Source organism: Bombina bombina, chromosome 1, assembly GCF_027579735.1.
Source record: "Bombina bombina isolate aBomBom1 chromosome 1, aBomBom1.pri, whole genome shotgun sequence".
NCBI lineage: Eukaryota > Metazoa > Chordata > Amphibia > Anura > Bombinatoridae > Bombina > Bombina bombina.
Genome location: NC_069499.1, coordinates 735,877,195 through 735,900,514, shown reverse-complemented (window position 1 = coordinate 735,900,514; position 23,320 = coordinate 735,877,195).

Genomic DNA, 23,320 nt, shown 5'->3' with positions numbered 1-23,320 from the left:
AAAAGGGTCAAATAATTTATACTAGATTTTCTAGTGTTACATCTATAGCATTGACTGTTATTCAAAGGCTGACTAGAACAGTGTAGATATTCTTAAAGTATGTTTAGGTGATTAGAAGCATAAGACATATTATGCACCTTATTTGAAAAATACAACACAGAATCATTTGTGCGGGATAGGTTATTTAGTACAATAAAGAAAATAAAAATATTTTGAGTCATAAGTGGCCTTAAAATAAAAACAGTTCATATAAATATGTAACTTTTGACAAGATTTGAGCTGGTTTTGTTGAATCAGCAGATACAGTATAAGACATCCTGATTAGTAAAAGACAAGGAAAATTGCTTTGGGGGAAAAGTCCTGAAAAATAACAAGGTCATAATGACTGTGCCCTTTTAAAGTATTTACTGTGCTGCATTGCAAACAAAGGAGCTTTATATTTGAGCAGTGTAAAAACTGGTGGTATCTATTTATATCAGCATTACAGGCACTTTGCCTGGGTAAAAGATGAAAAACAAACAGCTGCCTTTTAGATGATTTTCTTTAACTGTATGGACCAATTGTTTCCCTTATTTTAGGGGTTTGCAGGTTTATATTCAACATTTTAGCCATAAAGAATATTGAGGAGCCAGATACACACTTGAAAAGTATGTTTGCGATGTCCAAATCTGCAGAAACGGAAGCACAACACCCAGGAACTAAATGTAATAAGTAGAAGTTCAATAAAATACAACTTAATTAGCCAAAAACACACTCAAAATTATAACCTTTTTCAAGCCGAGGTACACTATGACAATTTCAAGGAAACTAAACCAAAGGTCCTTGTAAGCACACTACAGGTCTGTAATCAGGAGTCCACAAGTAATTCAAAGTCTCACTTTCCCTTCCTTGTCCTGATCTGCAAATTCTGGGTGTGTAGTAAAAATCCTTCAATATCTGGCACTTAACTAACAGCTAGATTAAGAGTTTAGCGTTATGAGTGAAAAAGCAGCGTTATGGCCCATAACACTTCATTTTTCCTAACGCTGCTATTACAAGTCTTGTCAGTATGGGTGTACCACACAGCTTTTAGCCAGTCATGCAACGTCAGTACCGCACTTTTAAAAAAGTCCTTTTTCAATGGGACTCCCATAGCGCCGGTATTACGAGTTTGCCTGGGAGATCAAAAAGTGATCGGTACACTCTATAATCACAAGATTCGTACCGCCATCTAAAGTCAGTAGTTATGAGTTTTACGTTACAAAGCTGTACCATAAAACTCATAACTAAAGTTTTAAAAAGTACACTAACACCCTTAAACTACCTATTAACCCCTAAACCGAGGCCCTCCCGCATCACAAACACTATAATAAAACTATTCTAATCTGCCGCTCTAGACATTGCCGTCACTATTAAAATGTATTAACCCCTATCCCGCCGCTCCCCGACATTGTCGCAACTATAATAAACCTATTAACCCCTAAGCCGCCGCCCTCCCGCATCGCAAACACTATTTAAATATAAATACTCCCTAATCTGCCATGCGCCCACACTGCCGCTATAATAAACCTATTAACCCTTAACCGAAAGCCCCCGACAATGAAATATACTAAAATAAACTATTAGCCCCTTAGCCTAACGCCCCCCTAACTTTATATTAAAATTACAATTTCCCTATCTTAAATTAAAACTTACCTGTCAAATTAAATAAATTAATTTTAAAGTAACAATTGAACTAAGATAATTATTAAACTACAATTAAACTAACTTCCAATTAAATTAAACTGCACATTAAAAGAAATCCTAACACTACTCTAAAAATTACAAAAAGTATCTAATTACAAAAAATAAAATAACTAAATTACAAAAAACAAACACTAAATTATGAAAAATAATAAACAAATTATCAAAAATAAAAAAGAATTACACCTAATCTAATAGCCCTATCAAAATAAAAAAGCCCCCCCCCCCAAATAAAAAACCCTAGCCTACAATAAACTACCAATGGCCCTTAAAAGGGCCTTTTGTGGGGCATTGACCCAAAGATAACAGCTCTTTTACCTGTAAAAAAACACACAAATACCCCCCAACAGTAAAACCCACCACCCCCACAACCAACCCCCCAAATAAAATAACTATCTAAAAAAAACTAAGCTCCCCATTGCCCTGAAAAGGGCATTTGTATGGGCATTGCCCTTAAAAGGGCATTTAGCTCTTTTACATGCCCAGACCCTAAACTAAAAATAAAACCCACCCAAAAAAAACTTAAAAAACCTAACACTAACCCCCAACGATCCACTTACAGTTATTGAAGTCCTGCTTGAAGGATCCATCTATCCGGCGTAGTCATCATCCATGCGGCCTCTTCGATCTTCATCCAGCCGGCGAAATTGTCATCCAGGTGGCAAGAAGTCTTCATCCAGACAGCATCTTCTATCTTCATAGATCCGGCACGGAGCATCCTATTCATATGGTCTCCGACCGTACACTGGAACTTCAATGCAAGTGATGTCATCCAAGATGGCGTCCCTTGCATTCCTATTGACTGAAAGATTTCAATCAGCCAATAGGATTAGAGCTGCTAAAATCCTATTGGCTGTTCCAATCAGCCAATAGGATTGAACAGCCAATAGGATTTTAGCAGCTCTAATCCTATTGGCTGATTGAAATCTTTCAGCCAATAGGAATGCAAGGGACGCCATCTTAGATGATGTCACTTGCATTGAAGTTCTAGTGTACGGCGGAGACCGTATGAAGAGGATGCTCCGCACCGGATCTCTTCAGGATGGACTCGCTCCGTGCCGGATGAAGATAGAAGATGCCGTCTGGATGAAGACTTCTTGCTGCCTGGATGAGGACTTCGCCAGCTGGATGAAGATGGAAGAGGCCGTCTGGATGAAGACTTCTTGCTGCCTGGATGAGGACTTCGCCGGCTGGATGGATCCTTCAAGCGGGACTTCAAGAACTGTAAGTGGATCGTCGGGGGTTAGTTTTAGGTTTTTTTAAGGTTTTTTGGGTGGGTTTTTGGGTTTTATTTTTAGTTTAGGGTCTGGGCATGTAAAAGAGCTAAATGCCCTTTTAAGGGCAATGCCCATACAAATGCCCTTTTCAGGGCAATCGGGAGCTTAGTTTTTTTAGATAGTTATTTTATTTGGGGGGGGTTGGTTGTGGGAGGTGGGTTTTACTGTTGGGGGTGTGTTTGTATTTTTTTTACAGATAAAAGAGCTGTTATCTTTGGGGCAATGCCCCACAAAATGCCATTTGTTTATTGTAGGCTAGGTTTTTTTTTAATTTTGTGAGGGGGGCTTTTTATTTTGATAGGGCTTTTAGATTAGGTGTAATTCTTTTTTATTTTTGATAATTTGTTTCTTATTTTTTGTAATTTAGTGTTTTTTTAATGTAATTTAGTTATTTTTATTTTTATTAATTTAGTGTTTATTTTTTTTTTATGTTAGGTTTTAGTGTAAGGCAGGTTAGGTTTTATTTCACAGGTAAGTTTGTATTTATTTTAACTAGGTAGTTAGTAAATATTTAATAACTAGTCTACCTAGTTAAAATAAATACAAATTTACCTGTGAAATAAAAATAAAACCCAAGCTAGCTACAATATAACTATTAGTTATATTGTAGCTAGCATAGGTTTTATTTTACAGGTAAGTTTGTATTTAGTTTTAAATAGTTATTATTTAGTTAATAATTGTAACTTTAGTTTAGCTGTATTTTAATTATGTTAAAGTTAGGGGGTGTTAGGCTTAGGGTTACGTTAGGGTTAGGTTTAGGGGTTAATGGATTTATTTAGTGGTAGTGATGTGGGAGGCCAGAGGTTTAGGGGTTAATAACTTTAGTATAGTGGTGGCATAGGGAGCGGCAGATTAGGGGTTAATAGTTTTATTTAGGTGGCGACGATGTTGGGGGTGGCAGATTAGGGGTTAATAACTGTATGTAGGTGGTGCAATATTGGGACGGCAGATTAGGGGTTAATAACTGTATGTAGGTGGCGGCAATGTCGGGGGCAGCAGATTAGGGGGTGTTTAGACTCAGGGTTTATGTTAGGGTGTTAGATTTAAATGTAACTTTTTATTTCCCCATAGACATCAATGGGGCTGCGTTACGGAGCTTTTCATTTTGCGATCGCAGTTGTTGGGCTTTTTTTTTGCTGGCTCTCCCCATTGATGTCTATGGGGAAATCGAGCACGAGCATGTCAAAACACTGCTTGATTTCGATGCGGTATGGAGCTCAACACAACCATATTGCCCGCACAAGCCTGGTTTTTTAAAACTCGTAATACCAGCCCAGCGTATATAGGGAGGTGAAATAACGCCGATTTTGTGGCAGTCGTTAAAATCCCTATAGCGCTCAAAACTCATAATTTAGTTGTATGTGTTCCTGCACACCAAGTGACATAGACCATTGTGTAGCTGCAGAAAACTATAAAACACACAAGAAGCTGTAGTTAAAAGTAACACACCACAGATTCAGCGGTTAGATGGTGTGGCCCGACATATTTCACACATATTTCACACATATGTGAAATGAATACTCCCATTTCAATTTGCACTGTGAATTTGTGCAAATAGAGCAGGCTGGATGTTACAGACACTAGCTGTCTGAGTCAGGTCTCCCTGGGCTGTGCTTCCAAACAGTTTGAACAAATGGTGTAAAGTGAAAAAGTAGTTAAAATGCAGACTACTTAAAATCACAATAAAAAAAAGAAACATATATAAAACATGCAACGCGTTTCTCAGCTGACTAGCTGTTTCATCAGGCATGTAACATATGTAAATGAGGAGCACAATATATACACACATATGTCCCAATTAGTTACTATAGAACCAAAAAGGGCTGACAGTGGGCGTGTTCATTTTTCACAGTCTATATTTTCAATATATAATTTCAAAAAGACATAAGAATTAAGAACATAATTATAATAGAGGTATATGATAAAAAAAATACAAATAAAATAAAAACATATATAATAAAGATTTGTACCTAGTAAAAATATTAGTTTTAGACACTGACAACTGATTGCCGTTTTTTGTGAGATTCCATTGGTTCATAGAGAGTCACATGTTTCTTGTTTGGTGTTAGTAAAACCTCGAAACAAATACTTTCATTTTAGCAACCACTTCATTCGCATATACTAGTGGGCGTTTCAAACCTGGAGGTTAATTCAATAGTGGCTATGTCGTCACTATGAGATGTTTCAGTTTTGAAGAAGGGGGGGTATGCTTTGTCAAGTTGTGGGCATAAAATACAGAAAACCAATTAAGTTGTGACCTTCGTAGTTGGAAAAAGGCATGTTATGCTTCATCAGTGGTTGTGTAATGCTCGTGGGATATTTTCCTATCAGACCAAACTTGGCAAGTAGTCTTCTTATCCCGGCGTCAAGTGGAAGGATAAGGAAATATCCCAGAACAAAGTGAGTTTAAGAAATGAGGTTTTAACTACCTTACTACCAGACTGTTTTAACTACCTTACTAGGTGCAAGTTTAGTTCTAATAGTTGGTGCTCTTTTGAAAGTAATTGTAGGTTCTTTATCAACAATTATTTCTAATATGGGATATTTTACGTATAGTAATTTTTTTTAAAATACTTTAGTTATAGTGAGATGACAAATATTACAACATACACACTGTTTCCAATATACAATATATATATATATGTGTGTGTAAGTTTGAGATATATATATATATATATATATATATATATGGATATACAATAACTATGTTGGTGTTGGAGACATTTCCCCAAACATTAACTAGCTTGATCTATGACCATTCTTTGATATGAGTCTCTTTTAATTATTCTTTATTGTTGGTGCATAGGAAGTCCCTCTTAGCTGTCTTCTTTTCCTAGGTGTCTTTGCCATCTCTTTCCCTTTTTTTTTTGTTTTAAAATCCTTCTCCCTCTCCCCTCCCGGATCTCCCAATTAACTCAAGGAGTAACTAACAGTACTATTTTTTATTTTATTATAATTTTTATTATAATTTTTGTTATAGCTAGTGATAAAATTGGATGTATTGTTGGTATTTCTTTTGATCTTAGGTTTATTTGATAGTATTTGTGATCTATCTAGGTCTCTTGCTTTGATGAGGCCTCTTTCAATCAGGGTTTGTGGGTAGCCCTTCTTTGAAACGATTAGTTAGAACTTCTGATTGCTCCTCAAAGTCTGATATAGATGAACAGTTTCTTTTTATTCTTCTATACTGACTGAAAGCCCCCCATATAAATGTTGGCATAACAGGGGGCAAATCTGGTGCCCATGGCTATTCCCTTGACTTGTAAATAGTATTTACTTAGGAACATAAAATAGTTATGTTCTAAAGTTAACCACACTAGATTTTCTATAAGTATTTTCTGTTTGTAAGGCATATAAGGATCCTGATTAAAATATGGTGAACTGCTGATATGCCCAATTAGTGTGGTGTATTAGGGTATAAACTACTGACATCACACGTGAACCAAATGTATTTGTGATCTTTGTTGTGGATGACAATTTTTGTAATAAATGTGTGGTGTCTTTGATGTACGATTGTAAATTTGATACAAATTTTTGTAGATGGAGATCTACATAGCGGGATCTTATGAAGGTGGAAGTAGTGAGCTACATCTGGATGTTCTATATACATAAAGTTATTTTCTGATTTGGACAGTATATTGTTGTTAAAATCTTCCTATAGTAAATGTTTAAGAAGTGTTGAGTAGTATGTAGTCGGATCCCTATCTAAGATAGTGTAAAATTCTTTATCATTGAGGAGTCTCTGTGCTCCAGAAATATAGTCGTCAGCATTTTGTAGTACTATACCACCTCCCTTGTCTGCATTACGTATCACTATGTTTTAATTTTGTTTTAGATTTTCAAGTGCACATTTTTCATTTGGGGACAAATAAAAAATTAAGGTTGATTTATTGTCCATCTTTGAAAATTCTTCAAAAACTAATTTGTGAAAGATATCTATGGCATTATTATTTTCCCGGGGGGCAAGAAAGTTACATTTTTTTTTTTTCAAATCGGTAGGGATAGGATCAATAAATAAATGGTGAATCAGATGTTTAGGATCTAAGAATAGTAGTCTAGTTAGAAGTTTTGGCATTCGGGTTTTTAGCCATACAAATAGGGATAAAATCGGATGGTTGGTATTTCAACTTTTTTATATTCTTTTGTGCATAATATTTTTGCAGTGCTAATTTTCGAGTGAACCTATTAAGGTCTACAAACAACTCGAATTCTTTATGAGGATTTGGTGGGCAGTATGATAACCCCTTACCTAGAACTCTGATTTTGTCAAATTTTAATGTGTGGGTTGATAAGTTGAAAATACAATTTTTTAATGTTTCCAGTTTCTTTTGTTTGGAGACTAAACCTTTACCTCTGTTACCTCGTTTTCTACGAGTAGTGGTCTCTTGAACTGTGGTTTTCTGTTTAGTAATTCTGGTGTCTGCCCTCTCCCTAAAAAATTGGGTTGTTCATTTCTATAGATGCCTGTAGATGTAGAAGGTCTTTCCTCGTCATATTATGGTGTTGGGGTTTTTGGTGTATGATGATTATCAGTATATGTTCCTAATTAGTGTGTTGTTAAAACAGGTTGATAAACTGTATGTTGGTCATGTTGTGGGGAATTGTACCTATTGTTAGGGATTTTATTGGTACCGTGATTTTTGTTGGTTAATGTTCTGGGTGTTATTGGATTATAATTCGCTGATGCTCTATAATTCTTTTGGTTATCTATTCTACGATTACCTTGGTTGTCTGTATAAAATGGGTTGCCCTGGTTAGTGTGTATGTAAGTGTGGTGGTTGATTCCATCTTGGTGTCTGGGAATAATTTTTATTGTAGTATTGATTTCTATTTTGATATGTGTTATAAGGTTTGTGAGACATTTCCTATCCATTATCCTATCCCTGCCTTGAAATCATGTGATCGCATGTTAGTTACCATAAAGTAATTTTACTAATATCATTCTATCAGTTCTTAAGTATATGTTTTATAATCAATAGGTTATGATATTATGATGATTCAATTCTTCCTTTTTGTGACTTGTCTGTAAATAATTTTGGTGCTTTGTGATTTCAGATACATTATTTAACTGCTACATTTGTTTTCTTTTGCCTGAAAAAATGTAATATTTTGTTTATGCTGGCCAGTGCTCATTCTGTTTTGCAGCCGTCAGGGGCATATTATGGCCTAGGCCAACAAGGCTGGTGCCTAGGGCAGCAGATTTGGGAGGGGCAGCACATCTGTCCTATCCTCTCTCTAAAAGCCAGCACACAGTACAGTGAGTGATAAAGTTCAGGCTTCTACAGAGAAGACAAGGAACATGTGCTGACTAAGATCACTCTTCACAGGCAGTGCTCCTTTAAACCTTTGCTTCATTTAGAGGCGCCGTCATTTTTGCAGTGGAAGCGTTTTTGATGAGAAACTTGACCGGGGATATGCTTACAAGGTGAGGCTGGAGGAAAAAACCTACTACCGATATGCTGCCTCCCATTGTCGGCTGCAGTGGGTCTGCGAGCGTAGTGCTTACTGCAGGTCTTAGTAACTAACAGGCTGGATGCGTCTGTGCACTGCTTAGATCAGCTTGTGATGTCTAATCATAAACTCTCAGCGCTAATGTATGTTAGCTACTAATAGCTAGCTTTCTCTGCATTTATGAACCCATGGAGTAAATAGTAAACGGACACTTAAAAAGTTTCATTACTTGAATGACTGCTCTAGATAACCAGACACAGCGATACATTCATTTCCCCCGTACCCCCAGGAATGGAACAGTCTTAAGCAAGGCTTCTATCGACTGGGGGGGTATTTAAAAGTAGGGGTTAATAAATATAATGTAGGGTTCTGCGACATATTTCCTGTTTCATTTCTTCTTTCAGAGTTATGTGATGTGTCAGGTGGGAGGCTGATCTCTACATTAAAGCTAAAATTAACCCTGCAAGCTCCCTACAAGTTATCTAATTAACCCCTTCACTGCTAGACATAATTCATGTGTGATGCGCAGAGGTATTTAGCGACCTTCTAATTACCAAAAAGCAACGCCAAAGCCATATATGTCTGTTATTTCTGAACAAAGGGGATCCAAGAGCGACATTTATAACCATTTGTGCCATAATTGCACAAGCTGTTTGTAAATAATTTCAGTGAGAAACCAAAAGTTTGTGAAAAAAATTGTGAAAAAGTGAACGTTTTTTTTTTTTTATTTGATCGCATTTGGCGAGAAAAACGGTATATAATGTGTGGGTACAGTAAATGAGGAAGAGGAAAATTACAGCTAAACACAAACACCACAGAAATGTAAAAAGAGCCCTGGTCCTTAAAGGACCAGTCAACACTGTAGATTTGCATAATCAACAAATGCAAGATAACAAGACAATGCAATAGCACTTAGTCTGAACTTCAAATGAGCAGTAGATTTTTTTTCTGACAATTTCAAGTTATGTCTTTTTCCACTCCCCCTGTACCACGTGACAGCCATCAGCCAATCACAAATGCATACACGTACCATGTGACAGCAATCAGCCATTCACAAATGCATACACACTTATTCTTGCACATGATCAGTAGGAGCTGGTGACTCAAAAAGTTTAAATATAAAAAGACTGTGCACTTTTAGTTAATGGAAGTAAATTAGAAAGTTGTTTAAAATTGAATGCTCTATCTGAATAATGAAACTTTAATTTTGATTGAGTGTCCCTTTAAGGGAAATAAATTGAAAAATGGACTTGTCCTTAAGGGGTTAAAAACCTAAATTAAATATTTAAATATATAAAATTATATAAAAATCAGCCAATAGGAATTCAGTAGCTCTCATCCTATTGGCTGATTTGAACAGCCAATAGGATTTCAGAAGCTCTCATTCTATTGGCTGATTTGAATTTGAAGAACCAAATCAGCCAATAGGAATGCAAGGTACGCCATTTTGAAACGGGTACCTTGCATTCAACGTCAGTGTACGGCAGTAATCGTATGAATAGGACGCTCCACGCAGGATATCATCGCCCTCCGGGATAGCCCCGCGCCGCCATGATTAAGATAAAAAACGTCCCCGAGATGGATGAAGGTATCGCCGCCTGGATGAAGAAGTTTGTCCGGACTTCAGCAACTGAGTAGATTTTATGGGGTTAGTGTTAGATTTTTTTTCTTTTTTTTTGATTGGGATTTTTTTTTTAGATTAGGGGATTTGGGTACTTGTAAAAGAGCTGAATGTCCTTTGAAGGGCAGTAATATAGCTGAATGCCCATTTAAGGGCAATACCCCTTCAGGGCCAGTGGGTAGTTTAAGATTTTTTAGAGTTAGGTTTTTTTTTATTTTGGAGGGTTAATTGGGTGGGGGGGTTACTTTTAGGGGGGACTTAGTCATTTTTTAAGGTAAAAGAGTTGTTTAACTTAGGGCAATGCCCTACAAAAGGCCCTTTAAAGGGCTATTGGTAGTTTTTTTGTAGGTTAGGGGGTGATTTTATTTTGGGGGGCTTTTTTATTTTTATAGGGCTATTAGGTGTAATTGTTTTTATTTTTGATAATTTCGTTTATTATTTTCTGTAATCTTAGAGTTTTTTATTTTTCTTAATTTAGTGTTTATTATTTTTGTAATATTAGATTTTTTTTTATTTCGTAGTGTTAGGTTTTTTTAGAAAATTTTGATTTAGGTTTTTAATTGGATTTTTTTTAATGTTATTATAATAGTTACGTTAGGTTAATTTATAGTTTTAAACTTAGTTTATTTTATTTCACATGTAATTTTTTTATTTTTTTAAAGATAGTTATATTGTAATTTTAATTTAAAGTTAGGGGGGGTGTTAGGTTTAGGGGTTAATAGTTTAATTTAGTAGTTTGCAATGTGGGGGTCCAGCGGTTTAGGGGTTAATAGGTCTAGTTTAGTAGTTATGATGTGGGGGGCTGGAGGTTTAGGGGTTAATACTTTATTATAGTATTGACCATGTGGGGGACAGTGGTTTAGGGGTTAATAGGTTTATTTAGGTGTCGGCAATGTTGGAGAGCGGCAGATTAGGTTTTTTTTACTTTTATTAGTGTCTGCGATGTTGGGGAGCGGCAGATTAGGGGTTAAAAAGTTTAATATAGTGTTTGCGATAAGGGAGGGGGCGGTTTAGGGATTAATAGGTAGTTTATGGGTGTTAGTGTACTTTGTAACATTTTAGTTATGAGCTTTGTGAAACATGTTTGTTACACAAAACTCATAACTACTGCTCTCAGATGGCGGAATGGATTGTGTCGATATAGGCTGTAACGTGAGCATTTTAGCCAGACCGCAAAACTTCTAATACAGGTGCTATGAAAATCCCGCACTCAATGGCCAATTTTTGAGTGGTATAGCTGTACCGCAAAACTCGTAATCTAGCCAACTGTGAATTAAAAAATTCAAAATATATGAGAAATTTCTAAAACTTTAAATTTATAATCTCTATCCTTTCTGTCACATTTGAAAACAACACATCTTGAGGTAATTAAGTAATATTACAGGAATGTCATTTTATAACACATATGCAGTTTCTAAATAAAGAATTGCGTGAAAAGTAGAATATCTGTATGTAAAAGTCAATACATTAGCTTTATCTTTTTTAGTAGCCTATGAATCTTAATTGAATTGGATTTATAAAGATTTCACAACTTTTAATTAATATTAATTATGTAAATTATTCAGAATAAGAATTGATAGTTTTTTAATACACAGTATATGGGGTGGAAAAATATCACTATAGTTTACTAGTCAAGGGTTAAAAGGCACAAGCCCAGAGAGAAAATGTTACTAGTCCACTCCATTTTAAAGTGAAGGTCCATTTTGATGAAATAGTGCCCGGTTTTTAATAAACCTGTTAAAAACAAAGGCAATTTAATTAATCAAAATTGACATTTCACTGTTTTCTTCAAAAACTTACCTTTTAATCCTGAATGCCGCTCCAGCGATTCCCCCGACCGCCGTAAGCCTCTGCAGACGTCAGAAATGACTAATCAGGCTTCCTCCAATCACAGCTTCCCCCCCTGGGGAATCTTGGCCTGATGCAACACTGTGATTGGATGAAGCCGGATTCATCATTTTGGACCCGCGAAGACGGCTTGTGACGGGTGGAGGAAGTGCTGGAGCGGCTGCCAGGTTTAAAAGGTAAGCTTTTGAAGAAAACAGTGAAACGTCAATTTTGATTAATTAAAGTGCCCTTGTTTTTAATAGGTTTATTAAAAAACGGGCACTAATTCATCAAAATGGACCTTCACTTTAAAGATAGGAAAAACTCAAATGTTCCACTCCCTAGATATTTTCATACTTAAAAAATTGAGCAATAATTTTGAAATCATTTGGAACAAATACTGTGACATAAAAATCTTCCACTGAGATTCAAATGCAAATGAAACGGGGGGAACCAATTTAAATATTGTAAAATACTTTTTATGATTTTTTCAGCTATACCAGCAAATATACAGTATGATTTTTTTGCCTTTGTCTATCTAGTGTGTTGTGTTTTTTTTAAATGCTAAAAGGGGCATCAAATTGAATCCCACGTAAAAATAAAAATAAAAGTTTAATTATTTACAGTGAAAACATGTTGTAATTATTTTTTATTAATGTGTCTGGCTTTTCATATAATTTAAACATAAGAAGCTGAAGTGCATTACATCAAATGCAGATCCCTTACCCGGCTACATGTTAATTATTGATTGCACAATATATGCAGATGCTCACTTATATTTGTTCCTAGTTAGCCACACTCAAGAGGCGTTTCAATGGGTATGTTTATAGACTGCAAAACAATGCAAATTTTGCATGCAGATCTATGCAGAGCAGTAATTAATATAATATGCACTGCTTTTGTGGACGCATGTAGAATCAGCAATACTTACCTCTACTACGGCTAGATTACGAGTTTTGCAGTACAGCTATTGTAAGAATATATAACCATAATGATGCCATTTTGTCTCTAGTAATCCATTTTGTGTAAGCATACCATTTTAAGATGAGTTCATTATATTACAATATAAGGTATTTATTATGCTGTGAGAAAAATATGAAGCTGAACACTTTATCTCAATAATTTGTCCGATGGCCTTGTTATGTCTTTGGCGATGCGCCCAGGTATACTTTTATCTAACACTCCTCACTAAAAATACTCCTTTTTATTCCTTATTTTTATTGAAGTTCTTTGTTCCAAGCATACTGTGTAAGATGGTGTGGCTATGATTACGTCATTGTTTAACCCCATATACTGTAACCATTGCCTACAAAAGTATGTGATGCCTTATAACAAACAGAACAGTGATTAGACTTTACTTGCTGCCTGTCTGATTGTTGTTCCCGAGATCTCGCCAAGTAACTCATTCAATTTCAAGTGAAGGTGTAGAATACTGCTAAGTGTAAAGTGATACCCCCGGTTATAAGATAACGCCTAACAATTCTGGTGTCAGAGCGTGGGATTCCCACAGGGGTAAATAGATAAGTGTTTTTATTCTGCTTTTCCCTCTGTGAATCTGAACCCAAAGTCTGGACGGCGTTAGTGATATATAAAGGGTTAAAGTCTCTTTATAAGGGGTTAAACTCCCCTGGACAGGTTTGAGTCTTTTAAATAAAGAAATGCCTGGCGCCTAGGTAAAGAATAAAAAAAAGAAAAAGAAGAAGATAAAAAAACAAACAAAACTTTTGCCAAGTTTAACCACAATACTGCAGTAAAAGTTGCTGAACTATCTTTTGGATCCATTCTTTGCATTGCAAGCTGGTACCAGCTCCAGAACTGGGTAATCTATGACTGTTTCCTATGATGTGTGTCTTCAGAACATAAAGACTATCCTTCTCTTGACTGTGCCTTGACTGTTGGAGTTGAGGACCTGTTATGCTGTTACAGAGTCATCCACAGCTAAATTAGTGGAGTATTGTTTTAACTTGTTTACTTATATTGCTTGTTTGGATTTTCTTGTAATTGTTTTGTTTTTATTGATCATATTAGTTATAAGAAGTCATAGAGCTTTGTCTGCAAAAAAGTATGCCTTATTTGTATTAGTATACATTGTAGTTTATGTACTCAAACAAAGTAGTCCTCCAGTTAAGTGTAACTCTAAACCTTGTAGTATGGCAACCTATTGTATGATCCACTGAGTATAGAGAATATGGTGGCTCCTTTATTGTTAAAAAGAAACTGCTGCAATATTCTCAGAATATTCTAGACCCTTCAACATTGTAGAACACAGAAGGTTCCCCCATGTTTCTATACTGCCCCTTAATATTTAAGCAAAGAAGGGATATGTGTGTCTTACAGTGGAGAAAGGTATGAGAATAGGACGTTTTTGTAGGAATTTCCCATTGCAATCATTCCTTAGTGTATAATCAAACTACTCGAAATAAAAGAGTAAGGACACGTCTCAGCTAGAAATTTATATCAATTATACAGAGAAATATGAGTTTTGGGAGTAATATAATTATAATAGTATTGATGGTATATTTTCTACTTACAATGGCCTAGATTTAGAGTTGGGCGGTAGCCGTGAAAACCAGCGTTAGAGGCTCCTAACGCTGGTTTTAGGCTACCGCCGGTATTTGGAGTCAGTCAGGAAAGGGTCTAACGCTCACTTTGCAGCCGCGACTTTTCCATACCACAGATCCCCTTACGTCAATTGCGTATCCTATCTTTTCAATGGGATCTTTCTAACGCCGGTATTTAGAGTCATGTCTGAAGTGAGCGTTAGAAATCTAACGACAAAACTCCAGCCGCAGAAAAAAGTCAGTAGTTAAGAGCTTTCTGGGCTAACGCCGGTTTATAAAGCTCTTAACTACTGTGCTCTAAAGTACACTAACACCCATAAACTACCTATGTACCCCTAAACCAAGGCCCCCCCACATCGCCGCCACTCTATAATTTTTTTTTAACCCCTAATCTTCCGCTCCGTACACTGCCACCAACTACGTTATCCCTATGTACCCCTAATCTGCTGCCCCTAACACCGCCGACCCCTATATTATATTTATTAACCCCTAATCTGCCCCCCACAACGTCGCCTCCACCTGCCTACACTTATTAACCCCTAATCTGCCGTCCGCACGCCGCCGCCAGCTACATTATAGCTATGTACCCCCTAATCTGCTGCCCCTAACACCGCCGACCCCTATATTATATTTATTAACCCCTAATCTGCCCCCCCACAACGTCGCCTCCACCTGCCTACACTTATTAACCCCTAATCTGCCGAGCGGACCGCACCGCTATTATAATAAAGTTATTAACCCCTAATCCACCTCACTCCCGCCTCAATAACCCTATAATAAATAGTATTAACCCCTAATCTGCCCTCCCTAACATCGCCGACACCTAACTTCAAGTATTAACCTCTAATCTGCCGATCGGAGCTCACCACTACTCTAATAATTTTTTTAACCCCTAAAGCTAATTTTAACCCTAACACCCCCCTAAGTTAAATATAATTTTATTGTAACGAAATAAATTAACTCTTATTAAATAAATTATTCCTATTTAAATCTAAATACTTACCTGTAAAATAAACCCTAATATAGCTACAATATAAATTATAATTATATTATAGCTATTTTAGGATTAATATTTATTTTACAGGCAACTTTGTATTTATTTTAACCAGGTACAATAGCTATTAAATAGTTAAGAACTATTTAATAGCTAAAATAGTTAAAATAATTACAAAATTACCTGTAAAATAAATCCTAACCTAAGTTACAATTAAACCTAACACTACACTATCAATAAATTAATTAATACAATACCTACAATTATCTACAATTAAACCTAACACTAAACTATCAATAAATTAATTAAATACAATATCTACAATTAAACCTAACACTACACTATCAATAAATTAATTAAATACAATACCTACAATTATCTACAATTAAACCTAACACTACACTATCAATAAATTAATTAAATACAGTATCTACAATTATCTACAATTAAACCTAACACTACACTATCAATAAATTATTTGAATAAAATATCTACAAATAAATTCAATGAAATAAACTAACTAAAGTACGAAAAATAAAAAAGAACTAAGTTACAAAAAATAAAAAAATATTTACAAACATTAGAAAAATATTACAACAATTTTAAACTAATTTCACCTACTCTAAGCCCCCTAATAAAATAACAAAGCCCCCCCCAAAATAAAAAATGCCCTACCCTATTCTAAATTAAAAAAGTTCAAAGCTCTTTTACCTTACCAGCCCTGAACAGGGCCCTTTGCGGGGCATGCCCTAAAGAATTCAGCTCTTTTGCCTGTAAAAAAAACACATACAATACCCCCCCCAACATTACAACCCACCACCCACATACCCCTAATCTAACCCAAACCCCCCTTAAATAAACCTAACACTAAGCCCCTGAAGATCTCCCTACCTTGTCTTCACCTCACCGGGTCCCGATCTGTCCAGAAAGAGCCTCCGATGTCTTGATCCAAGCCCAAGCGGGGGGCTGAAGAGTGACGTCCATCCTCGGGCTGAAGTCTGGATCCAAGCGGCGGCTGAAGAAATCCATCATCGGCTGAAGTCGGAAGTCCATCATCGGGATGAAGTCTTCTATCAAGCCGCATCTTCAATCTTCTTTCTTCTGGAGCGAAGCGGAGCCATCTTCTTTCCAACCGACGCGGATCCAACCTCTTCAACCGACGCCTACTCGCCGAATGACGGTTCCTTTAAATGACGTCATCCAAGATGGCATCCCTGTTCCGATCAGCCAATAGAATGCAAGCTCAATCTGATTGGCTGATTGGATTGGCTGATTCCATCAGCCAATCAGAATATTCCTACCTTAATTCCGATTGGCTGATAGAATCCTATCAGCCAATCGGAATTCGAGGGACGCCATCTTGGATGATGTCATTTAAAGGAACCATCATTCGGCGAGTAGGCGTCGGTTGAAGAGGTTGGATCTGCGTCGGTTGGAAAGAAGATGGCCCCGCTCCACTCCAGAAGAAAGAAGATTGAAGATGCGGCTTGATAGAAGACCCGGTGAGGTGAAGACAAGGTAGGGAGATCTTCAGGGGCTTAGTGTTAGGTATATTTAAGGGGGGTTTGGGTTAGATTAGGGGTATATGGGTGGTGGGTTGTAATGTTGGGGGGGGGTATTGTATGTGTTTTTTTTACAGGCAAAAGAGCTGAATTCTTTGGGGCATGCCCCGCAAAGGGCCCTGTTCAGGGCTGGTAAGGTAAAAGAGCTTTGAACTTTTTTTTTATTTTTTTTATTTTATTTATAACCAACAAATGGTACAGTGGAAAAAAACACAGGTCAAGAACACACCACGCAGGGTGCAGTAAGATACTATACAATTGATAGGTCACTATGATATAACAACGTACAACAATACAATTTTATATGGAGGTCTAGAAAGGTTCTATATGAGTTAGAGACTGTTATAATATATGTATTCGTCTGTACCACAATGTTGGGATTTTATTTTTTATATTCTAATCTAACCTAAAATACAGACACACAAACCAAACAAGCAAACAAGTCTAAACATTCAAACCAAAATTATGTAGTCCCCCCCCACAAAGATGCTGGGCATCGCATCACAATATACATTGCCCCAAACTGTTTTAGCAATAGAGTTTCTAGCGGCATGGGATAGTATGGTAAGGTGCTAAGCAAATCATTAGCCAATATTAAAAATGTTACATTAATTTTTTCGTAGATCTTCGGCCTTAAATCAAGTTGCTTCCATGGATTTGGGAGGGGCATTAAGCGTCAAAACAAGCAAGGCACAGCCTAGCAGTTTTTACAATGCTTTACATTGCAAACTAAATAGCCAATGCACTCAGCATTAACAGTATCTTGGCCAGGGTGGGAGAAACATGAAGGTTCAGATTGACAGCCTCAAGCCAGTAACTGCACGAAATAAAATTATAAAATTATAAGTAGGACAGGAAAAGCAAAGCCTGAAAGTGAAAGTTTTCCCTTTGTTCACTCCCTAAACATACCAACCGTGTCCCCATCCATAAACATACCAAGCAGGTAGGTGCGATAAGTGCAGGGCTTGTTCCATGTGGCGAGGCAGAGGTCCCACAGCCAAATCTGAGATGAGGGTTGCTGGGTCGTCAGCTGCAGCTGGCCTTTGTAGATTTGTGGTGGGTAAATGTTGTGGGTCTCGCACTGGGAGGCGAAATCGCTCATTCACAGAGTCACAGTCTTTAAGGCGGGTCCCTCCGGTTAATTGAATCGCTTCTTGTAAAGTTGTAAAGCTGATAAGTAAGCGATCCAACATAGGCAGGAAAGTTTCAAGTAGCTGTGCAGTAATATAGTTGTCCATCTCCATCGGGAAAGAGATCTGTAAATATGATTCAGTGGGGATTGTTATATACAGTGTGGCGCCTAAAGACACGCCACCGTGCCAAACGGCTTTTTGCTTTTAATATGACTTCCGTGGGAGAGAAGATTATATATTCTCTATCCGCCTTGGTTCTCTGACACGTAGCTGTCAAGAGATATGCAGATGGCACTAGGTTCGGACTGCTTAGGGGTTTTCTTTCTCAAGGTGCCTCAGAGCTTCAGAGGGATGCAGCCATCTCGGAACACCACCCACCGGAAGTCCAGCTTTGAACTTTTTTAATTTAGAATAGGGTAGGGCATTTTTTATTTTGGGGGGCTTTGTTATTTTATTAGGGGGCTTAGAGTAGGTGTAATTAGTTTAAAATTGTTGTAATATTTTTCTAATGTTTGTAAATATTTTTTTATTTTTTTGTAACTTAGTTCTTTTTTATTTTTTGTACTTTAGTTAGTTTATTTCATTGTAGTTATTTGTAGGTATTGTATTTAAATAATTTATTGATAGTGTAGTGTTAGGTTTAATTGTAGATAATTGTAGGTATTGTATTTAATTAATTTATTGATAGTGTAGTGTTAGGTTTAATTGTAACTTAGGTTAGGATTTATTTTACAGGTAATTTTGTAATTATTTTAACTAGGTAACTATTAAATAGTTCTTAACTATTTAATAGCTATTGTACCTGGTTAATATAATTACAAAGTTGCCTGTAAAATAAATATAAATCCTAAAATAGCTATAATATAATTATAATTTATATTGTAGCTATATTAGGGTTTATTTTACAGGTAAGTATTTAGCTTTAAATAGGAATAAGTTATTTAATAAGAGTTAATTTATTTCGTTAGATAAAAAATTATATTTAACTTAGGGGGGTGTTAGGGTTAGGGTTAGAATTAGCTTTAGGGGTTAATACATTTATTAGAATAGAGGTGAGCTCCAGTCGGCAGAGTAGGGGTTAATGTTTGAAGTTAGGTGTCAGCGATGTTAGGGAGGGCAGATTAGGGGTTAATACTATTTATTATAGGGTTATTGAGGCGGGAGTGAGGCGGATTAGGGGGTTAATAACTGTATTATAATAGCGGCGCGGTTCCGGTCGACAGATTAGGGGTTAATAAGTGTAGGCAGGTGGAGGCGACGTTGTGGGGGGCAGATTAGGGGTTAATTAATATAATATTGGGGTCGGTGGTGTTAGGGGCAGCAGATTAGGGGTACATAGCTATAATGTAGGTGGTGGTGGTGTACGGAGCGGCAGATTAGGGGTTAATAATAATATGCAGGTGTCAGCTATAGCGGGGGCGGCAGAATAGGGGTTAATAAGTGTAAGGTTAGGGGTGTTTAGACTCGGGGTACATGTTAGAGTGTTAGGTGCAGACGTAGGAAGTGTTTTCCCCATAGAAAACAATGGGGCTGCGTTAGGAGCTGAACGCGGCTTTTTTGCAGGGTGTTAGGTTTTTTTTTCAGCTAAAACAGCCCCATTGTTTTCTATGGGGATATCGTGCACGAGCACGTTTTTGAAGCTGACCGCTTCCGTAAGCACCGCTGGTATCTAGAGTTGCAGTGACGTTAAATTATGCTCTACGCTCCCTTTTTGGAGCCTAACGCACTGAAAACCCAGCCATTCTGTGAACTCTAAATACCAGCGGTATTTAAAAGGTGCGTGGGAAAAAAAGCATGCGTAGCTAACGCACCCCTTTGGCCACAGAACTCTAAATCTAGACGAATGGCTCTTATTGGATTTTTGTTATGAAAGCAAATGCATTTTTCCATTTATTAACCCCTTAATGACCAAGGACGTGTCAGGCACCTCCTCCGTTGGGTGTCAGTTAATGGCGAAGGACGTGCCTGACACGTCCTCTGGGGTTTCAAGCAATGGAAGCAATTGTGATCGCTTCCAGCTGCTTTCAAGATATTGCAGTGATGCCTCGATATTGAGGCATCACTGCATGTAAGAGAATTAATATTAAGAGGGATATTGTGATATTAGAGTAATACCACAAATCCCCTATAGGAGGCGCTAATGACTCAGGGCAGAAAATAGTACTGAAATACAATCAAAAAAACCCCTTTGGTGATACCAAAAATGTAAAAAAACCTATAAAACAATATATAGAAAATAAATGGTAAAATCTGTAAAATGTAAAATATAAAACATAAAATATAATGATAGAATAAAAAATATATATATGAGAATACAGACGTATCAATAGGTGAAATGGGAAAGATCCCAACTGAAGTCCAAATAAATGGAAGTAGAAATAGAAGGCAGCTCTCGGTCTTCACCCAAACGATGGTGTATCTTCAAAAAGAGGTTTCACTGCAAGGAAAACAGAAACAGAGGCGCCACATGTGTAGATCAATCAAAACAGACAATATCCAAATTAGATGAGATACAGGATACTCACAAACGTGAAGGCACTCTCTTGTGCCTGTAGGAGCGGGCTGGTATTTAAACAGCAAACCAGCTAGCTGTACCAAGGGATCCCCGTCAGGATATCCTCGCAACAGTAATCCTTCACTAGATTGATTCCAGCAAAAAGGAAAAAATGTTCAGAGGGGAGGAAGGCTAAACAGCCTTATGGTTACTGGCAAGGGAAATGCCACACGAACACCAAATTTGTTTAAAAAGTATCAAGTATTTTATTTTACAAAAGATAAAAAATACCATCAATAACAAATTACAGCTTGGTGTATTTAATGGCAAATCTCCTTGTATATAGAGATAATAGCGACGCGTTTCTCAGGGAAGACCCTGTTTCATCAGGCTTGTATACTCTAGAACCATTTAAAACCCCTTTATATAGGGATCACTAACCATATGTTTGCAATAAACCCTCCCCTTCCTTGACATAAACCAATGAAACCTTTTCTTTCCGAAAACTCCCCACTTGTTGCCTTAATTAGAAGTTTAATAATAGTTTTTCCTTTAGTATTATGTCCACTTGATCAATAATCTGTGAGCCCATATCCTAATGTGGTTATGTGTGATGTTAGATCTAGATCGTAATGTGTCGATTGTGAGATAATTAAAAGTGTATGAATGTAAAACATACTTCATCGGTGATCGTTTTTTGACCCAATTAAAAGCCTGCTTTAGGAGGCTTGTACAATTTGAAACACCTAATTGGTTCATGTGCTCTTAGTTTGATGACTACAATTACATCATACCTCTCTACCGGAACTATAAGGAAATAGAATTTGCCTAATTGTGAATTGTTCTCTGACCGTCTAATTTCAGTGACTACAAGTACCATAATGCTTCTCTAGTCTCTACCGGAAGTGCCCGGATAGTGTGTCTGCGTGACTGTTATTTTGTAGTCTTTTTCGTCTAAGTGGGGGCTTGTACTTAATAATCCATTCGATTGGTTGGTGTCACATTCCCACTTTAACTGCAGTTTGACTCTGATGGACTACAACTCCCATCATGCTTCTCTGTGTCCAATAGAAACCGCTATCTGGTGTCTAATGGGCATCCACTTGGAGTCTCCCTATACAGGCGCAATTTGGTTCACTCGCAATGGTTTTGCAGATGTACCCATTGCGCTCCTAAGTGTAATGGTGGGGGCAGAATTACATACTCTAAATTATGAATAACATGTTAATGAATAATATGATTGCTCTAAAAACAATTTGCTCCCATTGCTTATAATACTCGATCTTTAATTAGGTCAATGTGATAGCACAATAACAAATGTAAAGTGCTGTAAATAAACTTTGCTGAATACACTCTATATACTTTAACTATGAAATTAAAAACGTGTACCGATTTAAACATAAAAATATAATGTCAGTGCATATAAATTTATAGTTAAAGTGACTCAACCTTTTACACCTAATGTATATATTTTTCTAACTAATAAAAAATGTTGGTGCACCTTAATCTAAATTATATGTATTATTTTATACCATATATTAGTCATCAGCCTTATGACAATGGTAATATTAATGAAGATAAAGATTATGCTAAGTGTGGTGTTCAATATTATGCTGAATGTGTTATGAAGAAAAGAATATGAGTGGTCCTATTATTACCACTGGTGGCTGAAAAAAACCTAAGTGCGTGTATATATGTGTAATTTTCAAACATAGTGAAAATGATTGTGATAGTGAATTCCTAATAGTGTTTAAAGCTACCACTTAATACCACTTATAATGATGATGAAGTTGTGATGTCACCTATACTGCTGTGTCTATGATTATTTATCATGTGTATGATGGTGTGATAAATTATTATCCCAATTGGATGTAACTAGGCAGCAAGTGAGCTCGGAAAGTAAAGTATACCAAGAATTCCCACTGTTTAACACAGTGAAAAAAGGAAATATAAAGAACATCACCAAATCAGTGAATGATACCGTGTTAAACATACAAATCTTAAAAAATTTTTTGTTAACAGAGCCCATAATAATTATAACCATAGTATACTAATAACTTCAGAAATTGACATATTATGAAATAGCTTAAGAAAACGCAGCAGAGTCTATGACTTCATTGAGGCCAGTTGGAAATAAACTATTGAATTTAAAGATCCAATATGTTTCTCTTTGTCTCAACTTACTGAACCTATTGTACAGATTACTTTTAGGAATACATTCTATTGGGGTGATTTTAAATGGACATTTACCAGATATAGATTTTTGACAGGTGTGACGGGATACGCTATGTTTAGATGATTTTACCTTAATGTTTCTTAAGTGTTCACTCCACCGAGTTCTGACCTTCCTACAGGTCCTGCCTATATATTGTATCCCACATTCGCATGTGAGTACATAGATAACAAAATTAGAGTCACAAGTCATTTTGTTTTTGATGGAAAAAGTCTCCCCGGTGTTATGTGAAACAATCTCAGTGGAACCCTTGCGTGATGTGGTCACACATAAAACAAAGTTTCTTTCCACATCTAAAAGCTCCTATCCTATTAAAGATGTCATTACCTTTCTTTCTTGTTCCTCTAGACTTATTCACCATATTCCTTTTTGACATAACAACCTTACTAGGAGCTAGTTTCTGTTTATATGTAGGTGCTCTTTTAAAAACTAATTTTGGTTGTAG